Genomic DNA, 12,500 nt, shown 5'->3' on the forward strand with positions numbered 1-12,500 from the left:
CGCGTATTAAAAACCCTTAACTGTTACAACTTTTATGCTTGAAACCATCGCAACGAAGTCTTTGGGTCCGTAGACCCGTGATGTACTGCTCCAGGAAACGTTTTGAAAGAGTGGAAACTCAAAATCATAGGTTAAGATCATCGGCAGAACCCACCAGACACCACTTTTGCTTCATAAGTTCGGCCTATAGTCATATGACGATTTTCATCGGGGAGGGGACGTATGACCCAAACGGGGGCTTATATGACCCACGGACACTGCAAACCATGCTCCTACGACTAAATAGAGGTTAAAACTACGATTTGGTGAAATCTTCATTTTTGACCTCGAAGCAAGGTACCTTCCCTATAGTAGGCAATGAGTAAATGATCATAATCCCAGGAGGGCAAAAAATGGGAACCCGAGAGGAAAGCGCTGTTGGCGCGCCTAAGCTAGTGGCCCGTAGAGTAAAAAGGGTACCCCCAACAAAGTTGTCGTTTGACGTTCGGTTGCACTTTTTATCATCTAAAATCAGTTTTCTACACGTTTTGAGGGGTTTAAGCAAAAAAAAAAATTTCGACTACTCGAGCTCTCTGGCCCGTTCGGTGCACATTTTTGAAAAAAGCTAGGGAGCTGCCCCTAGGTTCGGGGTGTCACAAAATGTTGAAAAGTGGTCGAAAAACCACTATCCAGAATCGGATGTAGAATCATTAGACGAACTTAAAATTGTTCTACGACACCCATCTGCGACGTTTAGTATTCGAGTTATGGCCCGTACCAGGTCTGACCGAGCAATTTTTGTTCCGCGCACTTTGTGCACCGTACACGTTGATGTTTGTATGAAAAAGTACCCTACCTAGGGACGCGTATAGCAAATTTGTACCCCCGGGCATGTTGTCGATTGACATTCTGGTTGCACTTTTCATCATCTAGGGTGCGTTCCTGACACGTTTTGAGGGGTTTTAGCAAAAAAAAAAATTTTCGACTACTCGAGCTCTCTGGCCCGTTCGGTGCACATTTTTGAAAAAAGCTAGGGAGCTGCCCCTAGGTTCGGGGTGTCACAAAATGTTGAAAAGTGGTCGAAAAACCACTATCCAGAATCGGATGTAGAATCATTAGACGAACTTAAAATTGTTCTACGACACCCATCTGCGACGTTTAGTATTCGAGTTATGGCCCGTACCAGGTCTGACCGAGCAATTTTTGTTCCGCGCACTTTGTGCACCGTACACGTTGATGTTTGTATGAAAAAGTACCCTACCTAGGGACGCGTATAGCAAATTTGTACCCCCGGGCATGTTGTCGATTGACATTCTGGTTGCACTTTTCATCATCTAGGGTGCGTTCCTGACACGTTTTGAGGGGTTTTAGCAAAAAAAAAATTTTCGACTACTCGAGCTCTCTGGCCCGTTCGGTGCACATTTTTGAAAAAAGCTAGGGAGCTGCCCCTAGGTTCGGGGTGTCACAAAATGTTGAAAAGTGGTTGAAAAACCACTATCCAGAATCGGATGGAGAATCATTAGACGAACTTAAAATTGTTCTACGACACCCATCTGCGACGTTTAGTATTCGAGTTATGGCCCGTACCAGGTCTGACCGAGCAATTTTTGTTCCGCGCACTTTGTGCACCGTACACGTTGATGTTTGTATGAAAAAGTACCCTACCTAGGGACGCGTAGAGCAAATTTGTACCCCCGGGCATGTTGTCGATTGACATTCTGGTTGCACTTTGCATCATCTAGGGTGCGTTCCTGACACGTTTTGAGGGGTTTTAGCAAAAAAAAAATTTTCGACTACTCGAGCTCTCTGGCCCGTTCGGTGCACATTTTTGAAAAAAGCTAGGGAGCTGCCCCTAGGTTCGGGGTGTCACAAAATGTTGAAAAGTGGTCGAAAAACCACTATCCAGAATCGGATGTAGAATCATTAGACGAACTTAAAATTGTTCTACGACACCCATCTGCGACGTTTAGTATTCGAGTTATGGCCCGTACCAGGTCTGACCGAGCAATTTTTGTTCCGCGCACTTTGTGCACCGTACACGTTGATGTTTGTATGAAAAAGTACCCTACCTAGGGACGCGTATAGCAAATTTGTACCCCCGGGCATGTTGTCGATTGACATTCTGGTTGCACTTTTCATCATCTAGGGTGCGTTCCTGACACGTTTTGAGGGGTTTTAGCAAAAAAAAAAAATTTCGACTACTCGAGCTCTCTGGCCCGTTCGGTGCACATTTTTGAAAAAAGCTAGGGAGCTGCCCCTAGGTTCGGGGTGTCACAAAATGTTGAAAAGTGGTCGAAAAACCACTATCCAGAATCGGATGTAGAATCATTAGACGAACTTAAAATTGTTCTACGACACCCATCTGCGACGTTTAGTATTCGAGATATATAACACTTTGTAGGTCTGACCGAGCAATTTTTGTTCCGCGCACTTTGTGCACCGTACACTTTGATGTTTGTATGAAAAAGTACCCTACCTAGGGACGCGTAGAGCAAATTTGTACCCCCGGGCATGTTGTCGATTGACATTCTGGTTGCACTTTTCATCATCTAGGGTGCGTTCCTGACACGTTTTGAGGGGTTTTAGCAAAAAAAAAATTTTCGACTACTCGAGCTCTCTGGCCCGTTCGGTGCACATTTTTGAAAAAAGCTAGGGAGCTGCCCCTAGGTTCGGGGTGTCACAAAATGTTGAAAAGTGGTCGAAAAACCACTATCCAGAATCGGATGTAGAATCATTAGACGAACTTAAAATTGTTCTACGACACCCATCTGCGACGTTTAGTATTCGAGATATAGCACTTTGTAGGTCTGACCGAGCAATTTTGTACTAAAATGTATGGTGAACATGTAATTCATTAAATAACATTGACTTGCATCGTGCCCTACTTCATCGGCACAGCTGTTATTGACTATCTTTAGTGGAAATGGATTGAGTTTGACCATTTTAAGCCCATTTCCTATGCCGTGCACCAACATTGTGTACCGATCAGGGAAAGTACGCTACGTACGCGTTCATGGATGTCGATGTTGGTACAAGTTGCCGGTCGGGATAGCCGTGCACCAAAACTGTGTACCGATCAGGGAAAGTACAAGACGGAGGGTGCAGCTCGAGCGTACGCGTTCATAGATGTCCATGTTGGTACACTTGCACCAAAATTGTGTACCAATCAGGGAAAGTACAACACGGAGGGCGCAGCCCGGGCGTACGCGATCATGGATGTCCATGTTGATACAATCTACGTGTACGTTCTTAGTTTTTGTATCAAAAGTTGCAATTAAGTGCTTGTATGCTTAAAATGCTTATCTCAACCGGTCACCTTTTGGCCTGTCCTTTTATAACAGAAACCTAGAAAGATACTCGATATTTTTGTGTTGTTCCATTAGCCCGGGACGACGAAATGAGCTATGTGCACATCGTGCAGAAAACTGTCTTCGCCACGCATGTTTTTGTCTATCCACTCATATAATCACCCACATTTGTGTTCAACACGGACGGCGCAGCCCGAGCGAACGCGTTAATGTTTATGTTTGTACACACTGCTTGTACGATTCTAGGATTTGGTAATTGCGTCACAGTGCCCGACCGTCGCGGACACCATTCTTGGACAGAAGTCCTAGTACGTAGAGTACTTTCCCTAGGTATGTGCTCGTTCGTGACTATCGTTGCGTGCTTACGGACACGCTTGGGTATGTTTACCATACAAGGTTTACTAGGGAAACCTGGGAAGGACGCTTGCCCTCCCGTCGCGGACACCATTCTTGGAAAGAAGTCCTAGTACGTAGCGTTCCTTATTTTACTTGATCAGTTTGTAATGCATTCGCTTTGTTCCATCGACTTCTGCTACTGCTCACTAAGGGGTGTTCGTTTGCGATGTGTACGATAAGCAACTGTCTATCCTAACCAGCAGTTAATCAACACTTTTCACCCAAGTCATAGGAACATAGAGTACTTTTCCTAATCGGTACACAATTTTGGTGCACCTCTAACCTGGCCGGCACTTTATCGTTACGTTTTGTGCATAACCTAGGGACGTGGTGTAAGTTTCATGATTTTTATGTTTGATTCGGTTTATTATGATTGAAAACTACGCTACGTCCCAGAAATTTGAACTCGACTACTTCCTCCATGTGGCGCCAAAAGCTACTGGGCAACGCCTAGCTAATGCCCCATTTGTACTTCAATTTGCATAATCAATTTTGAAAAATACGCTAAGTCCCAGAAATCTGAACTCGAATACTTTTGCCACGTGGCGCAAAAAAGCTACTGAGAAACGCCTAGCCTTTTACCCATTTATAATTTAGTTTTCGTTATTAGTTTTGAACAATACGCAAAGTTCCAAGAATCTGAACTCGAATACTTTTTACATGTGCCGCCAAAAGCTACTGAGCAACGCCTAGGTTGATACATTTTTGGTACATGGAGTGTATGCATGCAGGATTACTGCCGTGCTGGACCGAAAAATCGAACTTGCTACTAGAACGTAAAGTAATTCCCCTAGATAGGTGCTTTTGCATACCTCTGATCGACCACCATGCAACGTGCGACACGCGTAGCTAGGCTTGCCCAAACAAATTTCCTAGGATAGCACCAAATTGCACACCTTCAGGGGTATATTTTGGTACCGTGTACCGTGCATGGTACAAGTATCAGCAGCTCGTGCAATTTATTTTGCATCGTGTTGCGGTTGCTGGTGCGTCGGGATAGGAGTATTTCGAGACTTTCGCCAAGCGTTGGTGCCATTTGGGGGATAATTAATGTTCTAGCCACAATAAACGTGCCACATAATGCCAATAAGGAAAAAGCCGTTTTCTAGGGACTTCCAGTCAAAATGTTTGCCATCAGCGCTTTCCTGTCGAGTTCAGGATCTGGGACTTAGCGTTTTTTTTTCACGATCCAATCCAACGACCAGATCGTGAATAAACAATTCATACAACAGTGCATCCCTTTAGAGAAGGAAAAAGCCGAATTCTAGGGAGCTCCAGTCCAAAAGGTTGTCATCAGCGCTCTCCTCTCGAGTTCAAGATTTGGGACTTAGCGTTTTTTTCGCGATCCAGCCAAAAGACCAGATCGTGAAATAAACAATTAATATAACTGTACTAGTACATCCCTTCAACTGAAGCAAGTGCACCATACATGACCCGTACGCCAATCATCCATGCACATGACACGTCAACTAAGTCAACACATGATACAACTTGGACAACTGACGGGTAAGTAGGTCATCTCGTACACGACGACACATCGACCAAACCAGGTCAACACGTCACATGCACAAGACATCCTACTACCAAGGCCGGCCACCTCGACACACGACGTGTTAACCGAACATGGTCAACAACACCATCATGTGCAAGGCAACCGGCCCAAACGGATTAACTTATACAACTTGTAACGAGCAGGTGTGTAAGCTTACTGGTTTGGTCGGCACGTTTCTCACATCAAGACAATCAAGTCGAGAACGAGGCACGCCGACAAGCTCACTAGTGTTACGTGTTCCGCTCCATACCGTGTCAAGTCACTCGTCTGACACGGAAGTAGCCAGCTCTTGTCCACTAGTGTAAAGGAACGGTCTCCAGACCAAGTCAAGTCACTCGTCTGACAAGGAAAGAGCACGCACCAAGCTTCACCAGAGCACGGCACCACGGTCCCCAGACCAAGATGGTTCGTTGCGCCATCGAGGAAGGGGCACGCGATCCCTTGCTACACTCAACTAAGTACACTCTTGCTCTCACAAAAGTATCCCCTGTGTCGAAGTGGTCCCCAGACCAAGACGAGCTTGCGCACATCGAGGAAGGGGCACACGGACAAACCACCAAGCATGGGTCGCCTGAGAGGATCGATGCGAACGCATCTCTACAACTCGCAGCTCCCAGCCTGAAGTCCCGTCGTTTGCGGGCGGTTGATAGGTGTCGAAACTAGGTATATCCACGTTGGGCAGAGCTCAAGCCAACGGCGTTCCCAGTTACGGTACTAACACGTGCAGCGAACTCCACTCGTTGCGGCCTAGGTATAGCGGGATGAGACGCCGGGCTGCAGACGCAGACTCCAACGGATCTCAGAGGGTTGTTAGGCCCGCTAGCTTCCGAACACCTAATGGGTTTGAGAAGCGCTATCAGCTCGGATTGGCTACGACCTTAGAGGCGTTCAGGCATAATCCAGCGGACGTAGCGTCATACCAAAGTCCGGTCGGACTAGTATTGAGCCAGTGGTCCGTACCTGTGGTTCCTCTCGTACTGCACAGGAATTCCGTTAAGATAGCGACTATAAGCACACACCAGTAGGGTAAAACTAACCTGTCTCACGACGGTCTAAACCCAGCTCACGTTCCCTTGAAAGGGTGAACAATCCTACGCTTGGTGAATTTTGCTTCACAATGATAGGAAGAGCCGACATCGAAGGATCAAAAAGCCACGTCGCTATGAACGCTTGGCGGCCACAAGCCAGTTATCCCTGTGGAGTGTTCATCGAGTAGCCGTCGAGTGAAGACGGATGTAAACACGCTCCGACAGAGTTTCGGAAAAAAGTGTGTAAAACGGCCTCGGATCGCTCGGAAAGTGCTAAAAACGAGTTCAGAGCACCCGTTTTACCTTTAGACGGTGTTATTTACCCGAAAATCGGTGATTTTTTGTAAAAGTGAAAAATCGTGCTGTTGTGTGTACGTGGGCCCCCCCCCCCGGTAGCGCTAGAATTCCGGGTGTGGAAATTTGGGGCAAAAATTAGCGTTTTCGGCCCCGAAAACACTCCATTTTAGTTAAATTGGTGGTGCTGAAACGTTTTATTGTGTTTTCGAGACGATCCGAGCAGTGAAAAGTGTAAAAAAGTGTGTATGTTTTTTCCCCATACATTTTGTATGGGGAACTTTGCATGCAAATATTTTAGTGAAATTGGCACGGATTTTGTCCGGATGTGGTTTGAAAGGTGCGCGTAGCGACGTTCTAAGCATTGTGCGAAAAAACGGACGAGAAATCGGCGGAAAAACGCAAAACTAAAAAGTGTCGGGGGTGCTTCCGCCGGAGCACGTGTTTTTCGTAAAAACGGAATAATTACAAAAACGTGAATAACTCCGTGAGTTTTGGCCCGAATTAAGTGCGGTTTTCACCGATGTGCTTGTTTTAACATCGGGAAAAAAAATTTTGACATTTGGAAGTGACAGTTCAGTAATACCCATAGGACAAATTTGGCCGGGGCGCAATTCCCAAGGGGCAAAATTTGAATTTTCGGTCCGGTGACGGTTGGCGGCGGAACCAAAGGTGCCGAAAAATTGTCAAATTTGCAGGGGTGGTAGAGCAAGTAACGCCGACTACGGGAAAATTATTTTCCCCCCTCCCCCCCCTCCCCCCTCCCCCCCAGAGGTCAGAATAGAGTAGGGCGCCCGATAAGAGTCGGATAAGGTCGAGGTCGCCCGAAAATTCTCATTTTTGGTAGGGTGGTAGAGCGTGACCCCAGCAGTCCGGGAAAATTATTTTCCCCGCTCCCACCCCCCCCCCCCTCCCAGTGAAAAATTTTATAAGTGTCAAAAAGTCGGAAAAGTGGTCCAAAAAGGGTGGAATTCCGGGTCGAGCCGTTTGGACGAGTGAACGTGCCGCGAAAATTTGGGAGTGGTGCGGAATAATTCCCCACGTGTGTGACGCACCCTCCTGAATTTTTCCCCACCCCCTTCCCCCTCCCCCCCGCCCACCAGGGGGGCACAAATTGGACCTTTTTCGCCCTGAACACCGGAGTTGAAGCGGAAACCGACATCATCGTGCAGCAGATCACCAGCTAGGCGGCGCAGAATCCCAGGGGTCATTTCGACCCCCTGGGTCATTCGACCCCCGGGGTCATCTCGACCCCCAGGGTCATTTTACCCCACCCATCGCGAACGTCGGTTATCGCGATGGAAGCACCCGGGAGATCGACCCGCTCGGGTGCTAGGGCGATGTCGGTGGACTGCCGCACCAGCTTGGCTCCCAGTTCCAAGCTGTTTGCGACCGAGCCTCGTGTTGCGCTGCCTCGGGTAAGCGCCACAGGCATCAACAAGCCCACTGCACAGCCAAAAGCTGCATCCGCGACACCGGCTCCGGAGCTCGAGTTGCTCAGAGCAACCATCCAACGCCTCGAGGAGCAGAATATCGCTATGAAGGAGCAAAACGCAAAACTCCTGGAGCAGATAACCGGCATGTGCCAACTGCTGCAGGAGGAAAAGGAGGAGGCAAAGCGCCGTGAGGAGAAGCTCGAGGCGCAGATGGAGAAGTTAGCCGCCGCACATCAACGCGACCGAGATGTGCTCAACTCTCTGTTGGCGGCAAAGGTTGGCGGCGGACAACCGTCATCTAGTCCGCGTCAACCACCAACTCCGTTGCCGCGCCGATCCTCTGCGCAACAGCAGCAGCAGCAACAACAACAACAGCGGAATCAGCACGAGCAGGAGCAGCCCCGCGCGTCGACGTCGCGCGTAGTCATGCCGCCGCACAGCGAGGCATCGACAGCCGTCCGCGAAGACGCTGTGCCGGAACTGACCTACAGCGAGGTCGTACGGCGTAGATATCGCGGCAAAGCTACGGGTAAGCCACGCTCCCAGCAGCAGCCGCAACAGCAGCAGCAGCAGCGTCAGCTACAGCGACAGGCAGTCGGTATCGCGCAGCATCAACAGCAGCAGCAGCAACGTCAGCCACAGCGACAGGCGGTCGCTGGCTCGCAGCAGCAACAGCAGGAGCGTATGCAGCAGCAGCAGCAGCTACAGCGTAAGCGAAAGCCGAGGCCTGACATCATCGAGGTGTCTCCCAGCGAAGGCGAAACCTGGGATGGCATTTACGACAAGGTGCGCAAAGCCATTCGTCTGGACGCGGCTCACAGCGAAATGAAAGGGCATATTAAGCAGGGCCGCCGAACTCATGCTAGGCTGCTACGTATGGAGCTGAGCAAGACGGCAAACGCTCCGCTTATGCTGGAAGGCGTCCGCAAAATCATCGGCGACGCAGGCGTCAGTCGGCTTGTCACAGAAATGGGTGAGCTGCTGGTAGTCGATATCGATCCCCTTGCTACGGAGGAAGATATCATTGCTGCCCTCGATGCTAAGATTGGCGCAAGTGCTGGAGTTGTTTCTGCCAGCATTTGGGAACTACCGGATGGTTCGAAGCGAGCACGCATCCGGCTACCTGTGAAGTCGGCTCGGCAGTTGGAAGGACATAAACTGTTCCTGTGCGACTGTGTGAGCAAGGTTCGAGCAGCCCCACCAACGCCTCCAGAGCGACAGCGCTGTTTCCGCTGTCTGGAGATGGGCCACATCGCCTCGAACTGCCGTTCCACCGCAGATCGGCAGAATCTGTGCATCCGCTGTGGGCTTACCGGACACAAAGCACGATCCTGCCAGAATGAGGCAAAGTGCGCACTGTGCGGTGGCGCTCACCACATAGGCCACAGCGAATGTGCTCGTTCGGCCCAACGATGTTCCCGGCCCTGAAAGTTCTGCAGGCGAACCTGGGCCATGGCCGTGATGCCCAGAACCTGGTGCTGCAAGCTGCCAGAGAGGAGAAAGCAGACGTGCTCATTCTCTCTGATGTTCTGCGCCCACCTGAAAACAACGGCCGGTGGGCATTCAGCAGCTGCAAGGCGGTAGCGGTGGTAGCTGTCGGTGAGCTACCAATACAGCGGGTGTGGTGCAGTGAAGCTCAGGGGTTGGTTGCAGCGCAGATCGGCGGAGTGGTTTTCATCAGCTGCTATGCTCCACCAAGCCTTAACCTCGCAGAGTTCGAGCGCTTCTTGGAAGCAATAGAACTCGAAGGCTTCTCCCACCCTCAAGTCGTCGTCGCCGGCGATTTTAACGCCAGACATGAGGAGTGGGGCAGCCCGAGGACTTGCGACCGCGGGGAAGAGCTGCACGGAATGGTGGAGCAGCTTGGCCTAATCGTGATTAATCAAGGTCGGGAATACACGTTTGTTGGCAACGGGGTGGCTCTCCCGAGTATAGTGGATGTGGCATTCGCGAGCCCGTCGATCGCTCGCCCTGACACCTGGGTTGTTAGCACAAGCTACACCGCGTCAGACCACCGCTATGTTCTCTACACCGTGGGTGGAACACCACCATCCCCCGAACAACTGCAGAACCATCAGCAGACAGCGCAGCAGTCGTCTCAGCAGCAACAGCAGCAGCAGCAACAGCAGTCCTTACAACAGCAGCAGTTATCACAACAGCAACAGCAACAACGACAGCGGCAACCATCGTCGCAGCAGGGTGATTCCTCAAGCCAGAGGCGTGTGCGTCACGCTGGCCGCCGATGGAAAACCTCGCAGTTTTCTCCTTCCTCATTCCTCGAGGCGCTGTTCGCTGCGGACTTTGTCCAACGCGCAACGAGCCAGGAGGGTATGATCGCAGCCATGCTCAAGGCCTGCGACGAGACGATGCAACGGGTTACCCGACTGCACCAAGACCCGCATCGGAACATCTTTTGGTGGTCTCCCCTCCTGGCTCGACTGAGGAACAATTGCGAGGTTGCCCGTGACCGGTTGCTGCAGACGGCTGACTTGGAGGAGCGCAGCATAGCAGCAGCTGAGCACAGGACAGCAAGGGCGGAGCTCAGTAGAGCAATTCGAGCTAGCAAGCGGAACTTGTTCCAGGAGCTGATCGAAATTGCAGAAGAGAATGCGTTCGGGGCAGGATACCGTGTCGTCATGTCCCGGCTCCGGGGCAGTCGGACGCCTTCAGAAGCGGACCGGGTCGTCCTCGAACGCATTGTATCCGACCTCTTCCCTGAGCATCCGCCCTGCGACTGGTCGCAGCTGAGCAACGTTGGAAGCGTCGAGGGAGCAACAACAACGGCGGGAATTGCACCGGTAACGGACGACGAGCTGCTGCTCATCGCGAGCCAGATGGCAAATCACAAAGCACCAGGGCTCGATGGCATCCCGAATGCGGCAGTGAAGACGGCCATCATGTTGTTCCCGGAGGTCTTCCGGGTCCTGTACCAGGATTGCCTCAACCGCGCTTCGTTTCCGGCGCAGTGGAAGAGGCAACGACTGGTGTTGCTGCCGAAGCAGGGGAAGCCTCCGGGAGAGAGCAGCTCGTACCGACCCCTCTGCATGCTTGACGCACTGGGGAAGGTACTTGAGCGCCTCATCCTGAATCGCCTCAATGAACATCTCGAGGAGCCGTCTTCACCCCGACTGTCGGACCGGCAGTTCGGATTTCGTCGAGGGCGGTCGACAGTGAGCGCCATCCAGCGGGTTGTTGAGGCCGGCCGTACCGCCATGTCGTTCCGGCGAACGAACGGCCGGGATAACCGTTTCTTGCTTGTGGTGGCGTTGGACGTGAAGAACGCGTTCAACACGGCCAGCTGGCAATCCATTGCCAGCGCCCTTCAGGCAAAAGGTGTTCCCGTCGGCCTCCAACGGATGCTTCGAAGCTACTTCGAGGATCGTGTGCTGTACTTTGACACGAGCGAAGGCCCCGCCGTACGGCATGTAACCGCCGGTGTTCCACAGGGGTCCATCCTGGGCCCAACTCTGTGGAACATCATGTATGACGGGGTGCTGGATGTGCCGCTACCTCCCGACGTCGAAGTCATCGGATACGCGGACGATCTGGCGCTGTTGGTACCTGCTACCACCACGGACGAGGTTCGCGCGAGAGCAGAGGAGGCCGTTGACCAGGTCCAACGTTGGATGCAACAGCACGGTCTGGAGCTGGCCCCAGCCAAGACTGAAGCCGTCCTGATCTCAAGCAAGAAGACTCCGCCGCAGGTGACATTTCGCGTCGGTGACGTGGAAGTCCAGTCTTCTAGGAGCATCAGGTACTTGGGCGTGCAGCTCCAAGATCACCTGAAATGGCGAGATCACGTCACGAAAGTCTCCGAAAAGGCGTCGCGCGTGGTGGCAGCTGTAACGCGCCTCATGCAAAACCACAGCGGCCCCAGGACGGCCAAGTCAAGGCTGCTGGCGTATGTGGCAGAATCGGTGTTGCGGTATGCTGCTCCCGTCTGGGCTGAGGCAACTCAGGTGCGAGAGTGCCGACGGATGCTGCAACGAGTTCAGCGAAAAGCAGCCATCAGGGTGGCACGGGCATTCCGTACCGTCAGGTATGAGACGGCCACCCTACTCGCTGGACTCGTACCGATATGCCACCTCATCAACGAGGATGCTCGGGTTCACCAACAACTCCTTGCTCCAGACCGTGCTGCAACGAGGGAGGACATCCGGGCGACGGAGCGGCAGAACACCATCGACTGCTGGCAGGAGGAATGGGATGCCGACGCACTGCAACAGGATGCTAGCCGGCACACGCGGTGGACGCACCGTGTAATTCCATCGGTCGGCGACTGGCAGTCTAGGAAACATGGAGATATGACTTTCCATCTGGCACAGGTTTTGTCCGGACACGGATTTTTCCGTGACTACTTGTGCCACAATGGATTCACGTCGTCCCCAGACTGCCAGTTGTGCGTCGGCGTCCCAGAGACGGCGGAGCACGCCTTCTTCGAGTGCCCACGCTTTGCGGCAGTTCGACAGGAGCTACTCGGCGAGGGAGGTCCGGACCCTGTCTGTCC

Source organism: Anopheles gambiae (assembly GCF_943734735.2).
Source record: "Anopheles gambiae chromosome X unlocalized genomic scaffold, idAnoGambNW_F1_1 X_unloc_11, whole genome shotgun sequence".
In the NCBI taxonomy this organism is placed as follows: domain Eukaryota; kingdom Metazoa; phylum Arthropoda; class Insecta; order Diptera; family Culicidae; genus Anopheles; species Anopheles gambiae.